General features: G+C 44.4%; 1 long non-coding RNA gene across 1 annotated transcript; it reads left to right on the forward strand.

Moving 5' to 3' along the window:
• The first annotated feature begins 2,384 nt into the window (after positions 1–2,384).
• On the forward strand, positions 2,385–3,962 carry LOC118601695. The gene is made up of 2 exons (XR_004950533.1): positions 2,385–2,996; positions 3,173–3,962. It is a non-coding gene; the product is annotated as an uncharacterized LOC118601695 (long non-coding RNA).
• The last annotated feature ends 12,361 nt before the right edge of the window (positions 3,963–16,323 follow it).

The following is a 16,323-nucleotide window of genomic DNA, read 5'->3' on the forward strand; positions in this document are numbered from 1 at the left end:
CAAGAAAGAGGACAAGGAGACAGGAGGTAGCTGGGGATGGGGGGCCATCTGCAGCCCACATCAGACTTCCATCTGGACTAGGATTGGAGAACACCCGGGGTGAGCTGGCAAAGGTCCCGTAGATGCTTCCGTGATACTGAATCCTGGACCCCTAGCCTTGAGGAAGGAAGCCCCACTATGAAGAAGAAAGGTGAGACCGCCCCCAATGCCTGGTCCTCCATCGCAGCCCGAAGTGTGTAATGACAGTCTGAATGCATGCGTGCATGACTGAGAGAATAAATGCAGAAAAGAAAGAAGCTACTTAAAGGCTAAGGTGGAAAGGACACTGGGAATCTGGGTTCTAGGGTGGTCTTTGCCACTGCCTAGCTGTGTGATGAGCTATCTCCTCTGTATGGCCTCAATTTCCTCATTCCTAAAATGAGGAAGTTGGAGATAATCAGGTGCTTCTCTAACTTTCGAGTGTGTCAGAATCATCAGGAGGGTTCGCTGAAACACAGATTGCTGCCCCCCTCCAAGTTTCTGGCTAAAGTATTTTGGGGAGGGGCCTGAGAATCTGCATTCTTAACAGGTTCCTAGGTCCTAAGTTCCTTGAACACAGCTTGGGTAGCACTGGACAAGATGATGAATTAAGGGCCCTTCTTGCTCAGTTGGTCCAGGATCTCCAAGTCCTTGGATACCCTGTGCAGGGCCGATAGGGCCCACACAGGCAGTCAGATCTCTTTTTCCCTGAGGAAGGGCTCACGTCTCTTTGGGGGAGTATCCAGGAGCTGATTTTCTTCAGTCCTCCGGGTCAGCAGGCCTCACCAGCCCTTGTACTGTGAAATGCTGCCATCTACTGGAGGCATTCACTCAGTGCTGTGCCCAGAGCTCTGCCATATTCAGGGCCTGATTGAAGGAGGAACTGTTTGGGGGGTGGGGTGGGGTGGGGTGGTCTTATCAGACCCCCAGGGAAGAAGCCTTTGTAATTTCTGGGCCATTTGACCCCTTCAAATAACTCAGTTTCCAATATGGATACTGGCACCTGAATTAACCTGGGAAAATGAGAAGGAAATGCTTATAAGCATGTGGGATAACATATTTTCATCAAACGGTTGCTATTTTCTATTTTTAAAAACCTGATGTACAGTAATCTTAATTTACTAAATGCAAATGGTGGTGGTGATATTTCCATGGAAGAGGATTTGTGTATCTTTACAGATTTTTACTACAGACACCCCTTTTTAGGTGGTTCCATACGGCGTGTTTAAAACATGGTGATTCACTTATCGAATTAAGCAAAAACAGAAAAGAAACCAATAATAATGTTGGCAAGCATGTAATGGGAGTTGAACCACTGGGAGTGGTTAAACAAAAAACTTCTATGTTGAAAGTCTTTTTATTTTTTATTATTATTAATTATGCCTATAGAACCTGGTCTTCTTAGGTGGTCTCCCATCTAAGTACGAACCAGGCCTGACCCTGCTTAGTTTCCAAGATCAGACATCTTCTCAGATCAGACATCGGGCTTGTTCAGGGTGGCATGGCTGTAGACAATGGACTGTGGCATAAACCGAGGACCTTCTGTGTGTGAAGCAGATGTGCTAACCACTGCACTATGGAACCACGTCCCAATAAACGAAGGGTTTATTGGACCACATTGCTAGCAAGAAAAAGGAGCCGGTCCTGGGGCATGAAGTCTAAACCGCCAGCAGCAGGTGAAAAAGGCGCTGTGCCCACCATCCTGGAGTTGATGGGCTTTTTTTTAAATACACAAATAGTAGGGAGAAAGGTGTAAGTTGTTTTGAAAGAATCACATTGGCTATAGATAAAGGGGTTGGGAAGGTGAAGCAGGCGAGTTCTGGGATAGGTGCAGAGTTTGCAGAAAAAAAGTGTTTGCTCCTTTGGATTAATTGTGGGCAGTAGTCTGGAAAGTTCGTGCATATGCAGGATGCGATGGCCCCTGGGGTTCGATGGCTCCTGGCTATTCTCTCTTTCGATAATCTTGGAAACTAGCCTCCTGGAAGTTAATTCCAAGTTCCAACAGATGCTCAGGAATGTAAGCATTCTTGTTGGTTTTTGCCCTGCTGTTGGTGACTGAGTAGCCTTCTTGTCTCTTCTTTCCACTCTCTGGCCTGCTGTAATTTAATTTAGAACAAATCAGAATTTTCTCCTTGTCAAAGTGTAACCTGACTGAACTGCCATGAGGTTTTCCAGGAGAGGGTAGTGGTTTTAATATAGGAAGAGGCATGATAACTACACAAACTGACTAAATATTAAACCGAGTTGTAATACACAACTGACTAAATATTAAACCAAGTTGTAATCAGAGCCTGCTAAGTGCAGCTGGACATGGGAACCTGGCTGATAGGCACAGGGCCAGACACGGGGAACATACGGGAAGATTCCTGCTGAGATGACTAACAGCTACTTCCCCGCGCCTTGAAGGCTGCAGACTCACACCTGGAAAGGAAAACAGATATAAACTGAATTCCTTGGACGCTGGAGGTCTCTCTCACTCTCTGTCTTTGAGAGGATACCATGTCTCTGTGGACCTTTATTCCTTCTCTAATAAACTTTCCTTTTGTCTCTAACTCTGGAGCGTGCTTGAATTTTCTGTGTGCAATCAAGATCTCCCTCCCTGTCTTCCTCCGTTTGTCTGTCTGTCCGCCCATGTCTGCCTGTCTGTCTGTCTGTCTGTCTGTGTCTCTCTCTCTCTGTAGGAATCGAGTCCCCACTTGGGGGGATTCACCCTGTCCTGCATCGGTTTGAGCACAGTCTCTGAATCCAGACCTTGGTTTCCGTTCTGGCTTGGGGACAATCTACCTTACTTCAGTCACAGCACTTTCTTTTTCTGCTTTCAATTTCTTCAACTGGAAATGAGGAACTTGGAGCCGGTCAGTGTTTCTCAAACTTTAATTTCATTAGAATCACCAAGAGAGCTGGTTGAAGCACAGAGGTGCCGATTCAGGTCTGAGGTGGGCCTGACGGTCCACACTCCCAACCAACTCCCTTGTCACGTATGTGAATGAGTCGCCTTGGGCATGGGCCGCTCCAAGCATGAGCCTGAGCTTCCTCCCCTGGGAATCTCTGGAGGGTGACTGTAGGTCTTATGTGAGACAATGTGTATAAAGCTGTATGTTCATCGTGACGAGGAAAAAAAAAAATTCTGAGATGTTCAAAATTAAAATTACAGTGACGAGAGGGTGAAAGAGACAGCACAGTGAGCCTGCGAAGGGCTGTGGACCAGATTCGACGACACTGCTCACATTCCTGTACGTCTGTTGGAATTTGGGATTAATTTCCAGGTGGCTATTTCCATGATTATCCAAAAGAGAGAAGAGCCAGACACCACAGAACTCCAGGAGCCTCCGCTTCTAATTTACACACCAACCGCCCCACCTGCTGCCCATGGCCAGTGCACAGGAGGGGACACCTCTTCCTTGCAGACGCTGCTGTCCCTGTCCCAGAACTGGCCCCGCTTCCCCCTCACCCATCCCCTCTGTCTGTAGCTAATGCAAATCCTTTCAGAATAGCATATACCTTTCTCGCTCCTACTTGATGTATAAAAACACTTGCAAAACTCCAGGGTGACAGACATGGCGTCTTTCCTACCTAGCCACGCTGCTGGTGGCCTAGACTCCACGCCCCAAGATCAGTCTTCTTGTTCTTCTTTTTGTTTCTCCTGGAAATGGCCTAACAAACCCTTTTTTAAAAGAGACTTTGAGCGTGGAAGTTAAAATTTTTGGTTTAACGTTCATATTTGAATCAGTAATTAACTTGTACAAATCTATATTAAAAAGTGAATGATAAGATTAAAGATGCTACAGTAATATTATTTAGGACAGTGAGAACCAGGAGACATTCTAAACATCCATTATCATAGGGGAATTACTTAATAAATTGTGTTGGAATGTGTTGGAATGTAACACGGCTCTTAAAAATGAAGTTTTCGAAAAAATTGTAATGACTTCAGAAAATGCTCACAACATAATATTAAGAGAAAAGAGCGAAATGCAAAACTGTTTTTAAGTGGGCAAAAGACTTAGACATCAATAAAAGACATCTATAGTTACGTAAAGATGCTAAGCAGGAGGCGGGGATTTGGGGTGTGGGGGCGAGGCCTCTTCCCCTCTATATTTGAACCACTGGGGCCCTGGGGCTTTGTTTTGGCTCCTCAAAGATGCCACATTTTCTCCAACCTCAGCGCCTTCAGTGATATTTCCCCTGACTAAAAAGCTCTTTCCTCCTTATTCACCCCTCAGAGGTCAGCTGCCATGTCACTGCCTCCCCTGGGAAGCCCTCCTTGACTACCCAGGCAATGTTAAGCCCCATTGTTATAAGCACTTCTTACACTTATAATTCTTGTCCTTCTGTTTCAAATGACTGTTCAGCCCACAACAGCACAGGCCTGCCTATCACGTCCCCTGTTACATCCTCTGCGGCTGGCGGCAGTGCCTGGCACATGGTCAGTCCCCCATTAGTAATTGCGAAAATTGATCTCGGTGAGGTCGCTTAAGTTTTCTGGGGAGACAAACTGGAATCTGGGGAAACCTGATGAGCATAATATTAATCCTTAGGCAATGCTGTCCCCAGGCTGCGAAGACCTTGGGGAAGTCAATTCTGCTCTCTGGGCCTTAGTCTCCTCTGGAGAGTGAGATGATTGGGTTTCCAGGAATGGCGAATAGATTTTATCTCGAGCGCCAAGCCTGGCATTTTGGTGGTGGTTGCCATAACGCAGTGTTGAGAAGGATTCTGAAGCTGAGTCTAAGCTCAGTAGGAAAAAGTGCTCTGATCAATTAATCAGGTCTGCAATGGTATAAGGGGAGCAGGAGGAGTTTCCAGGCCAGGTTTTGGCATCCTTGCTTGGAACATAGTTCTTGAAGATTTTTTGGGTCGCGGCCCCCTTTAAGAAGCTGATGAAATTCAAGACAAGCGTGAGGGGACGGGTGGAGAAGCAGGTGTCACGTCAGAACGCGGAGCCCTGTGGCCATCCGGAGAGCCCTTGCCTTGCCTCAAGTGGGCAGTGCCTCTCAGCTCTGCTGATCATTCCTTTGGGAATGGGCTCCAATGGCCAAGCCACGTGATTTTTCTGGAGAAGCCAAATCTCTGGATTTGTATGTGAAATGTCTTGGCTTTTTAATCAAACACGGTGAGAAACAAACACACGTTTGCAGGCTGGATCTATCCTGCCAGTCTCTAGTTTGCCACCTCCGCCTAAGGACCCCTCTGGTTCTTGCATCTTCATCTTGTCCCATCCTTGCCCTCTCCTGCCCCTCCCAGGGAGGACTGCTGGAAACTTCTCAAAGGAATACAGGCATATCCGCTCCCCGCTCCCCGAGGGGACCTATTCCTCCCCTCTCCGAGGCATTACCTTTGTGTTTCAAAAGAAGGGGACGTGGGACTCACGTCCACTCAGAGCTACGCCTGAATTCCATCCAGACCAACTTTTGCTATTTGTTAGACCTTTTTTTTCCTCTGCGTATGAAAGTAAACAGAGGTCACAATTCTGCACCTGTGCCAAGCTGAAGTACAGAGAAGCAGAATAACACATGTAGCGCCCTACTATTTTTGTAGATTTGAAAACACCTACACATGCAAAGCAGTACAGCAAATTTGACAAGGATGCATTTAAAGTCAAGGATACGTAGTGACACAACAGGTACCTGAGAGGGGTTACCTGTGGTGAAGGGGAATGTGTAGGGGGGAAGGGATAAAAGAAACTTAATACATCAATGAAGCAGTTACACAATAGAGGACTGAAGGATTCTGCGTGAAACGGTAAACTCACCAAAGGGTCCCTTTGAAAGAGCAATAATTCTCACAGTGAACATTTTTTTTTTTTTTGAAATTTACAAATATATAAGGAAGAAGACAAAAATGCCCCCCGGATCCCACAGCAGGGAGGGAGGTAGCCACGCTAACTTTTGATGTCTTCCGCTCTAGGCTGCCCTCCATCAAGGCCTGAGGCGTTAAAAGACTCAGCATGCTGAAGGGAACCAAAGTTTGGCCACCCCAAAAACGGATAGTGATTTTAAGTTGATTATTAAGAAAGAAAAGACTCAGAAATAAACCTTTGTCCCTCACCCCTTCCTCGTGAAGGGAACCCAAAATTTGCCACCCTGAAGCTACTTTTTAGGATATTGGCTTTAAGCTGTTTATTAAGAAACAAGCCTCAGAACAACCTTTGGCCCTCCCCACTTTCCTGCCCAAGGCATTTAGACAGAAACCCGCTTCCTTCAGGAAGGAAACCTCAGAATGCTGCCTTCGCCTCATTTGAATTAAGTATGGTGAATAAGAGGACCTCGGGCGGGTACCTGTTAGCGTGATGCCCACTCTGTTCCATCAGTTCTGAGTTGCCCAGCAAGAACTACTCCTTGAGCAATGCCTGCCAGGCATGCTCTGCTCTTCTTTAAGTCCCTGTAAATCTCCCAGTCTCACTTCTAAAACCTGATACTGTGCTCCCTCTTTTCTCCTTAGTCTAAAAGGTCTTACATACCCAACGTTGCCTCATCGTCTTTAAGATTTTCATGCTCGGTGAATTCCCCATGCACAGGAATTAGAATTTTGACTTTCTCCTGTTAATCCTCTCTCTGTTAATTTGATTATTAGCCCAGCTAGAAGAACTTAGAAGTGGGAAGAAAATAATTATTTTTTTCTCCCCCCACTCCTGCCCTTGCCCAATGCCTATGAGGGCCAGGGGACAGACAGAGGGGCGGTTGAAGAGATGAATTAGAGGGTCGATAAATAGAATCTGAGTTTGGAGCCAAACTTTGGGCTCTGGTGCTCAGGCCAAGCACGTGGGTATTTCTATCAGGTCTGTGCCCCTGGGTCACAGCCCAGTTCCAGCAGTAAACAATCAGCTCTATAAATAACAGCGTGGGCAGGGGCTGAGGGCAGGTCTGAGTCTGCCAGGCTCAGAGACCCAAGAGCATTTAATAATTGCCTTGGCTAGCTCTCACTATTGGGCAAGGACAGATAACATCCGGCTTCCAAAACAGGAGTGTGGCGGGCAGTTCAGCAGCAGAAGATCGGATTGGATTTTTAAGCTGCACTCTGGTCATGAGAAGCAACACAGCACAGTGGTTAAGTATCTGGGCTCTGGAAGCCAGGTGGACCTGGGCTTCTGTTCCCAGTTCAGCCACTGAACAGCTGTGTGACTTTGATCAGTTTACTTAATTTCCCAAACCTCAGCTTTCCTTTGTATTCATATTACCTAGCAATTAAATGCAAAAAATGAAAAGCACCATTTAAATATCAGAGACAAGTGTAAACACAAGATGACTAGAACAGGTATGGATCCTGTCACTGACAAGGGCTCCTCCCCAACCAGCCTGTAGATAGGCTCCTCCGTGCCCTCTTCTCAGCTAGGCCTTGACCTTGGCCTCTGTTCCTTCTTGGGCCTGCCCAGCCCAGGCTTAGCGAAGAATCAGGCTAAGCTGTCCCTCGCCATTCTGTCCCTGATGCCAGGTCAAGTCCTCATCCTCCTCTTTTGATGTTTAAGTCCTTGGCCTGCCTTTAGCAAGAATCCTGTTAGGCTCTTTTAACAAGAATCCCCTTACCTTTGCTCTTCTCAGTAACTTCATTCACAGACTCCCTCATCCTCGTTCTTGGCTATAGGCCCCCAGCTGCCTTTGCGGTATTTGGAGTTGAGCCCCACCTCCCAGCCTCCCCATTGCAATATTCTCGAATAAAGTCTTCCTTACTGTTCTGACAAATGTCAGAACACTTTTTCTTTAACACCCCCAATCTGAACAAAAAAATGTAAACGTTAACTCAGGAGAAACCAATGTCAGGCAGTAAATGCTACTCTCCTGTTGTAAACGCCATACGATCCCAATTCTTGGCCCAAAGCCCCAACCCATTGTAGGTCCTCAACAAGTGTTTGTTGAATAAATACATATGAGTGTCTTTGGGATGGGAGAATAATAGGAGCTATAGTGTTTAAGGGGTTAGTTCCATCCGTTCCTTTAGCTCAGGAAGGTGGGATGTCTTGTAGAGAAGGAGCGCTGGGCATCAGGAGATTGGTGTCTAGTCTGCAATTCTGTCCGTGTCCCTCATGTGTGAAATGAATGTGCTGGGTTTGATAAGAGGTTTTTGAATTAAAAAAAAAAAGTTTTCTCATCAAACTTTTTTTTACTTCGATCCATGAAAAATTCATTTTACATTTTGAACCAGTATAGTTATAATACATATTATTTTACATAGTGCATCTAAAATTGCAACATCGGTTTGCTGAAACAGTAATAATTCTTACTATATGGATATATGCTGGTTTTTTTTTTATTCTTTTCTAATCTACTGTTTCATTTTTTTTAAATGCTATTGGTAGCCAAAAAAAAAAAAAAAAAAATTCTATTGCCCACCAATGGGTTGCAAACTGAAATTTGAAGAACGCTTGTTAGAGGGACTCCGCCTAGGTCTGGAATTCTAATCTGCCTGCATATTTCTGCCTCCATATTTTCGGTTACACCAGCCTCTTTCTCATGCTTATCTATTTGATCTTGACTCCTTCAAGGCCTACCTGAGTCCTTCCTCTCACAGGAAATCTTTTCTGATTTGTCACAAGTCCCACTTCTCAGTCTGGTTTTTCTTTCCCTCCTTAAATGACCTATCTGTCAATTAGCTGGTAGGTATGTATGTATGTGTCTAGAACTGTGCTCGGGATTATATTGGAATCAAAAAGACAGAAGACACATTCAGGGGCCAGGTGCTGAATTGGAGTGATCAGCAAGACACAGAGAACAACAAAGAGCCTGAAAAGAAAGTGTCCGGGAGAAGGAGGGGGTGGGGGGTGGGCAAGGAGAGTGAGAGCCAGGGAGAATTAAGAGCCTGAAGGCAGGGGAGGGGCAGGAAAACCGATTCCCTAAACAAAGAGGAGCTGGTCTCTAAGGTCCCAACCGCAGGGGTCAAGGGAACCAGGTCAGGGGGAGGAGCTTCCTGCTCCGGGACTGGCTGGGTTTCCCGCGATTGAGCAACCCAGGGTTGGGGTCAGCAACTGCAGTTCCCACTCTGAGCAGATGCCAAAGTGTCCCACTGATTGAACACTCCTGACCCGGGGTTGGCTCGAGAGACGCTGTGGATAGGTTTATCTTGAACCTTTCAGGAAAAGGAAGTTGACTGAACTACATCGCGCGGTTTTGTTTATTTATTTAAATTATAATTGACATACACAATGTTATATTAGTTTCAGGAGTACGACATAGTGGTTCGACGTTTATATATATTAAGATCGACCACCGCACTACTTGTAGTAACCCTCTGTCGCCATACAAAGTTCTTCTGATATTATCGACTATATTCCCTGTGCTGTACCTAAATTGTAACTGAATAGGAACAAAGATTCTCTCTTTGACCAAGCTCTATTCAGGCTGCCTTGAGCTTTTCCATTAGGCTTCAACGTTTGGATTTCCACGTTTTTCTCTGCATTGTCCAGTTTTAGCAAGAATCCTGATAGGTTGGTTTAGCTAGACTCCCCCATTTTTAATATCTGATCACCTTATTTATCTAATCAGGTACCTCATTCCCCACCCCCCAACTCCCGGGTGGTGTCTGATCGATCACCCCGACCTGCCTTCAGCAGAAACCCTGGTAGGTCAGCTTAGCCAGAATACCCCCTTACCCCTGATTTTTTCTCTTAAGTGATTTTCCATCCTCTGACCCCCACTGGCTATAAATTCCCAGTTGCCCATGCTGTTTTGGAGTTGAGTCCGATCTCTCTCCCACTGCAAAACTTCATTCACCACAGGGATCTCTACACCTATCGCGATGGCTCTTCTTAAATAAAGTCTTTCTTACCATCTTTAATAATTGTCATGAATAATTTTTCCTTTAGCAATAGCTTGCAGGACCCGTGAGAGGACAGAGGAAACAGTCAACAAGTAAGGGGCTGTGGGGAATACTTGGCTCCCTCTAGGGGAGCCAAGACCAGATCAGGGACCGAGTTCTAGTTCTGCTCTGCCTCATGCCGGGTGTGTGATCTTGAGCAAGTCTGAGACTTAATTCTTCTGTGAAATTAGAAGGTGCGATGGACCTGACTTTCTGTAGGTACTTAGTAAACATCCATTGACTAACTGAAAGGAAAATGATAACGATGTCCATGTATCGAGTCCTCATCATCTACCGGGCACAGAACTAAGCTTTTCACAAATATTTTCTCATTTAATCCTCCCAACACTTAGCAGTAAGGATCATATAACCGTATTATATTACATGTGGTAATATAATATAACATAGTATTCCCTAAGAAGGAGGTAGAAGGAGCTCTAAGTGCTTTAAATAAGACCAGGTCCACCATTCTTTGTGCCCTGAATTCTAATCTTTACATGGTCTTGTAGACCAGGAGGCAAATCTCATCCTACCTCACCCCAGAATGTCCTGCCTCCCACCCTAACTTCGTTTCCTCAAAGCCTTGTCATCTGACACCCACCATATATTTCACTCACTTATTCATTTGTCTGTTTCTCCTCCCTAAAATATAAAACTCATAAGGGCAAAAATTTATGTCTGCTTCGATCACTTCTACTTCCCTGGTGCCTAGAACAGTGTTTGGTACATATTAGGTATTTAACTGATGTTTGTTGATTGACTAAATGAATGAATAAAGTAGCTGAGCCTCAGAGAGTTGTCCGGCCAGCAAGAGGCAGAGCTGAAATTCATACCCAGGACTGTGACTCCTTTGGAGGCAATCCATTTAATCTCTGTACCATGACCATTTTGTTCATTCAGCAAATGTTTATTGAGATCCTAATCCCTGTTGGGCACTATTCTAGGTGCTGGGGAGAGAGCAGTGAACAAAATAGACAGAACCGCTGCCCCTAGGGCTTTTACGTCCTGGTGTCCTCTCATCTGAGAGAGGCCTAACGGCAGATTGTGAGGGTGGTGGAAGGGCGGAGAGCCGACACTCCCTGTTACGCACCCATGGTAGACAGGACCAGTGGATCGAGGCCTCCATTCCTGCAGATGCGGCTCACCAGCCTCCTCAGTGCAGCACTCCAGGCTGCGGCTGTTGAATGAAGTTGGCGCAAAAAACAAACAAACAAAAACCCTAATTTGCCATGTGTGACTAGCTGAACCCACATGGGCGTGAATTCCAACCCCGTGCTGTGTGGCCGGAACCTCTGCGACTACAAATGTGAGTTTCGTGGCTGGCACAGGCTTGGGGCTCCTTCCCACTGGCCTTGGACAATGTCTCTCCCTCATGAGTTTCCCTGGCCACCGACCTGCTTTGGGGGAATGGAGGGTAAGGAGGTTCTCCAAGGCACAGATCCAAAGGCCTTCGAGGCGACCAGATTGTAAGGAAGCTGGGAGTGTAGCCTGGTGTAAGGAATGGCATAGGCTCTGAAACGAGTAGTTCTGGGTCTGGATCATGGCTTTTACATCCACCTGTGTGACTAGGAAATCACTGCACCATTCTGAGCCTTAGTGTCCTCACTCGTTAAGTGGAGATAAGGCATTTACTTGAAAAGGTTGACATGAAATTAGTTGAAGTCATCTGTATAAATGCCTAGCTTTGTGCTTGGCACATAGTAGGCATTCAGTAAATGTTTGATGAGTCAACAGATGTATAATGAGTGATTGAATGGATGAGTGGTCCAGCAGGAGAAGCAGACACAAAATCAAGTCTGGCGGATTGTATTTTCCAAATAGGACTTTAATAAAAGTCTCTTATCCATATCACTTCTAGCATGGAGAGGTGAGGTCTACACCACTTCCTCTTGAAATCAGGTGTGCTGGCTGGAAAATTACTGCTTGGCTATGACCATGGGAACACAGGCTGTCACCCGTAGGAACATAACATTCTAACAATAAGGAAGACTTTTGTGATTATTTTAATGGAAAGAGTATGCCAGAAGTGACGCTATGTGACTTTCAAGGCTAGGAATAGTTGCTCTTGAAGCCTGCAGTTACCATGTCAGGAATCCGACTGCCCTAAAGTGGCCATGCCGTGAGGAAGCCCAGACTTGGCTTTGGAGAGACCACATGGAGAGGCTGGGAGGGTACATGAAGCCAGAGAGACGCCCAGCCAGCTCCCAGCTGTTCCAGCTCTATCCACCATCCACTACCAGCAACCACATGGAAGACCCCATGTCAGACTGCTCAGCCAGTCCTTGCCAAATTCGTGACCCACAGAAACTCTGAGAGATAATAAAATGACTGCTGTTGCTTTAAACCACTAAGCTTCGAGGTGATTTATTCCAGCAGTAACTGGAGCAGCAAGCAAGTCAAACACCCTATGATGAGCAGTATAATAGAAGTTTGTAGAGTGTGTTTGAAAACACGGAGGGAAGAGAATTAAAAGCAGTTGAATGTGCCACACGAAGAAAGAAATTGCACTAATTTATCTAAGAGGATATGACATTGGATTGAGTAATGTTTAGATGAAGGCTTTCAGATACTGGAGCTCAAGTACAATTTCCATTCCCTGCTGTTTTAGGAAACCTCCTGGATTTCCACTACCTCCACTCCCGCGCATTTTCCCAGCCCCTTGTGGACTCCTACAGCTTTCAGGCTGTTGGGTAACAGAAAGAGCATTGGATTTGGAGTCGGGTTTAAGCTCTGCCCCATCATCTACTAGTTGAATGATTATAAGCAAGTCTCATTAAATCTCAGTCTCCTCATTTACAAAACAGAAATCCTGCAACTGCTAACATTCATTAAATGCTCTACATGCTAAGCCCTTTCAACTTCACTTCTCCGTACAACCACCCAGTGAGACAGAGGATATTATTGTTTCCATGTTACCAAGGAGGAAACTGACCCATAGATCTTAGGTGACATGCCCAAGGTGTGTATCCGGGAGCGGCACAGCTGGGATTCCAAACGAGGCAGTCTAGCTCTAGAGCCCTTGCTGTTATCAGCGTGGGTGGGGTGAAACTCAAGGACAGCTTGTGCATGAAAGGGCTTCTGTAAACCACACTAGAGCCCTGTGCAAAGGTGCGAAACCTATTTATAGCAGTTTGCAGCTACCTCGTGGCACCTGCATGTTCTGCATTCCAGTGTACACAGTTGCTCGTGTTTCTAGATCCTATAACCAACGCTCCTTAAAGGCGGGACCCATATCTTAATTCACCTCTGTACCTGCACGGCATCCGACCCAGCTCTAAGGACGGAGTTGCGGCTCCGAGGGGGGAAAAAAAAAATGTGGGTGGCGTGGGTTCCTCCTTTAAACTGAAACACTAAGGCAATTATATCTGTTCATAAAAATGTAATGAAAACAAGAAAACCTTCTAAAACACATTGAAAAACATTCTCGACGTTCCTGAAACACTTCTAAACCTAGCTTTCTATCCTGGGCTTGAAAACACAACCCAACATTTTCTTTCTGAGAGTTGGCAGATGTGGTCACGAAAGAAGGGGAAAAAAGCAGCAGCAGAGTCTTTATGACTCCATCAGACACTCCCTGACACGGTCCTCAGGGAGGGGAGGAGGCCTCTGAGCACAAAGGGCAGAGTCTGACTGGGGAGGAAGTGGGGTGAAGTTATTTGAAAGCAGAACTCTCTTGGACCAAGAAGTTCTGTGGAAACTTGTTTTCACAGAAGTCTTTTGTGTGTGAACTGACCCAGAAATTCTCGGGAAGTTGGAGAGAAATTCGATGTTGTGAGGCAAGGCAGCTGCCCATGAAATTAGGTGCAGAAGCTTCCCCAAAGCTGAAGTCCTTCTAAGAGAAGCCTGGAGAACCCACACAAGTAGCCAGTGTAGCAAGAAGGGAAATTCTTCGCATGTTTGTGTCCGTGAGGGGGTTTGGTCCTTCCTTTTCCATAGTAAGTCTCGAACTTCCATAACAACTTGACCTTGAACCAAAATAGAAGGATTTCTCAAATTCATTCGACTAGGGCTAAATACAGCTGAAAGAGCTCATTTTTCTATTTATGAGCAGTCATCTGAGACTTTGGCCAATCAGAAACCTAAGCTCCAAATTAAAACTGATAACATTTCACATTATCTGAGATGTTGAAGCAGGCAAGTGTGCATGAATAGTACAAGGGTTAAAGACACACCTTTGGAACTGGATGGGCTGAGTTTGAATATCAGCTCAGTTGTTTTGTAGCTGTAGAGCTGTAGGTAAATAGTTTAATCTATTTAAACCTCAATTCCCTGTGTTATAAACTAGGTACAATAGTGGTTACAGATTCCCAGGGTTACTGGCAGGATTAAATGAGTACAGATACATATAATTTAGTATATTAAGTCCTCAATAAGTGTTAGCCATTGCAGTAGGCAGCCCCTAAAATGGCTCTCAGTAATCCCTGTCTCCTGGCATTCATACCTTTTGTGTAATCTCTTCTTGATTGTGGGTTGGACTCAATGACTAACTTCCAACAAACAGAATGTAGCAAAAGTGTTGAGATGTTACAGACCTTGAATAGCCAAAACAATCTTGAAAACTGAAGAAAAGGTGGGAGGTCTCATACTTCAAAACTTATTACGGGTTTACAGTAATCAAAACAATGTGATACTGACATAAAGATAGACATACAGATTAGTGGGATAGAATAGAGAGCTCAAAATAAACACTCGCATATATGGGCAAATGATTTTCCATAAGGGTGCCAAGAAAGTGTAATGGCTGAAAAATGACTGCTAGAAATTTATTACTTGCAGGAAAATTACTGCTTGGCTGTGTCCATGGGAACATGGCTTTGTCCATGGGAACATAGGCTGTCACCCATAGGAACATAACATTCTAACAATAAGCTTTCTGCTTCTGTAGCTCCGCTTACGCACCTGATCTTTGAGTTGACAGGTAGTGAATAGAAGAAGGATAGACCGTTGTGTTTAGACAGAATGAAGAATGGGATTTGGGGCTTAAAACCCCTGTACCTCTACATTTCGAGGCTGCTTAATTTGGGGTCTGCGTACCCCTGGCAGACCCAGCTGGCTGAATAAAGAGTGTTTCCTATAATTCACTCACTGAGTTCTGGTGGTCCGTGTGTCTTTCGGGGGCTGGCGGCTACAACAAAAGGACAGTCTTTAACAAATGGTGCTGGGAAAACTGGGTACCCACATGCAAAAGAATGAAGCTGGACTCTCATCTTATACCAAATACAAAAATAACCCCAACTGGATCAAAGTCCTAAATCTAAGAGCTTAAACTCTTAGAAGAAATACTTGGAACAAAAGCTTCACCACATTCGATTTAGGAATGATTTGCTGGATTGTGACAACAGAGGCACAGAAAACAAAAGAAAAAATACATGAATAGGACTTCGTGATAACTAAAATCTTTAGTGCAATAAAGGCCACTATCAACAGAATGAAAAGGCAACTTATAGAACGGGATAAAATATTTGTAAATTATATATCTGATAAGGATTAATACCTTGAATAAGTTAATAACTGCTAATACTCAAGAACAACAAAAAACAAATAACCCAATTCAAAAATGGGCAAAGGACTAGAATAGACATTTCTCCAAAGATGATATACAAATAGCCAACAAGATATGAAAAGATGCTCAATACCACTAATCATTAGGGTAATACTGCACATCAGAAACAGGTACCTACCACCTCGCACCCATTAGAATGGCTACTATTTAAAAAATAGACAATAAAAATTGTTGGCAACAATGTGAAGAAATTGGAATCCTGTGCATTGTTGGTGGGAATGTAGGTTGGTACAGCCACTGTGGGAAACATGGTAGCTCCTAAAAATTAAAAATAGAATTACCATACGATCAAGCAATTCCACTTGGGTGTATACATTAGATATATAATTTGTAAGTAGGTTGCTTTTTCATTCTGCTGATTTAAAATGGGTCTTGAACAGATACTTGTTATACCTATGTTCATAGCACATTATTCAGAATAGTCAAAACATGGAAGTGACCCAAATGCCCACTGATGAATGAATGGATAAGTAAAGTATGGTATATACATACAATGGAATATTATTCAGCCTTAAAAAGGAAGGAAATTTTGACATATACTCTAACCTGGATAAAATTTGAAAATATTATGGTGAGTAAAATAAGCCAGTTACCAAAAGATAAATGTTGTATGATTTTGCTTATAAGAAATTCCTTGAGTAGTCAAAATCGTAGAGACAGAAAATAGAATGATGGTCGCCTGGGGCTTGGGGGAGGGGAAGTGGGGAGTTATTATTTAATGGGCATAGAGTTTCAATTTTATAAGAAGAAGAGTTCTGGAGATGGACGGTGGTGATAGCTACGCAACAATATGAATGAACTTAGTCACGGAACTGCACATTTAAAAATGGTTATATCGGTAAACTTTCTGTGATGTGTACTTTATCACAATGAATAAACAAACAAACAAATAAATAAATAGAAAAAAGAAGTAAAATAAAAATGAGTCTTTTTTGTCTGCATACCATTACACTTGT

Source organism: Rousettus aegyptiacus, unplaced genomic scaffold, assembly GCF_014176215.1.
Source record: "Rousettus aegyptiacus isolate mRouAeg1 unplaced genomic scaffold, mRouAeg1.p scaffold_m13_p_1, whole genome shotgun sequence".
NCBI lineage: Eukaryota > Metazoa > Chordata > Mammalia > Chiroptera > Pteropodidae > Rousettus > Rousettus aegyptiacus.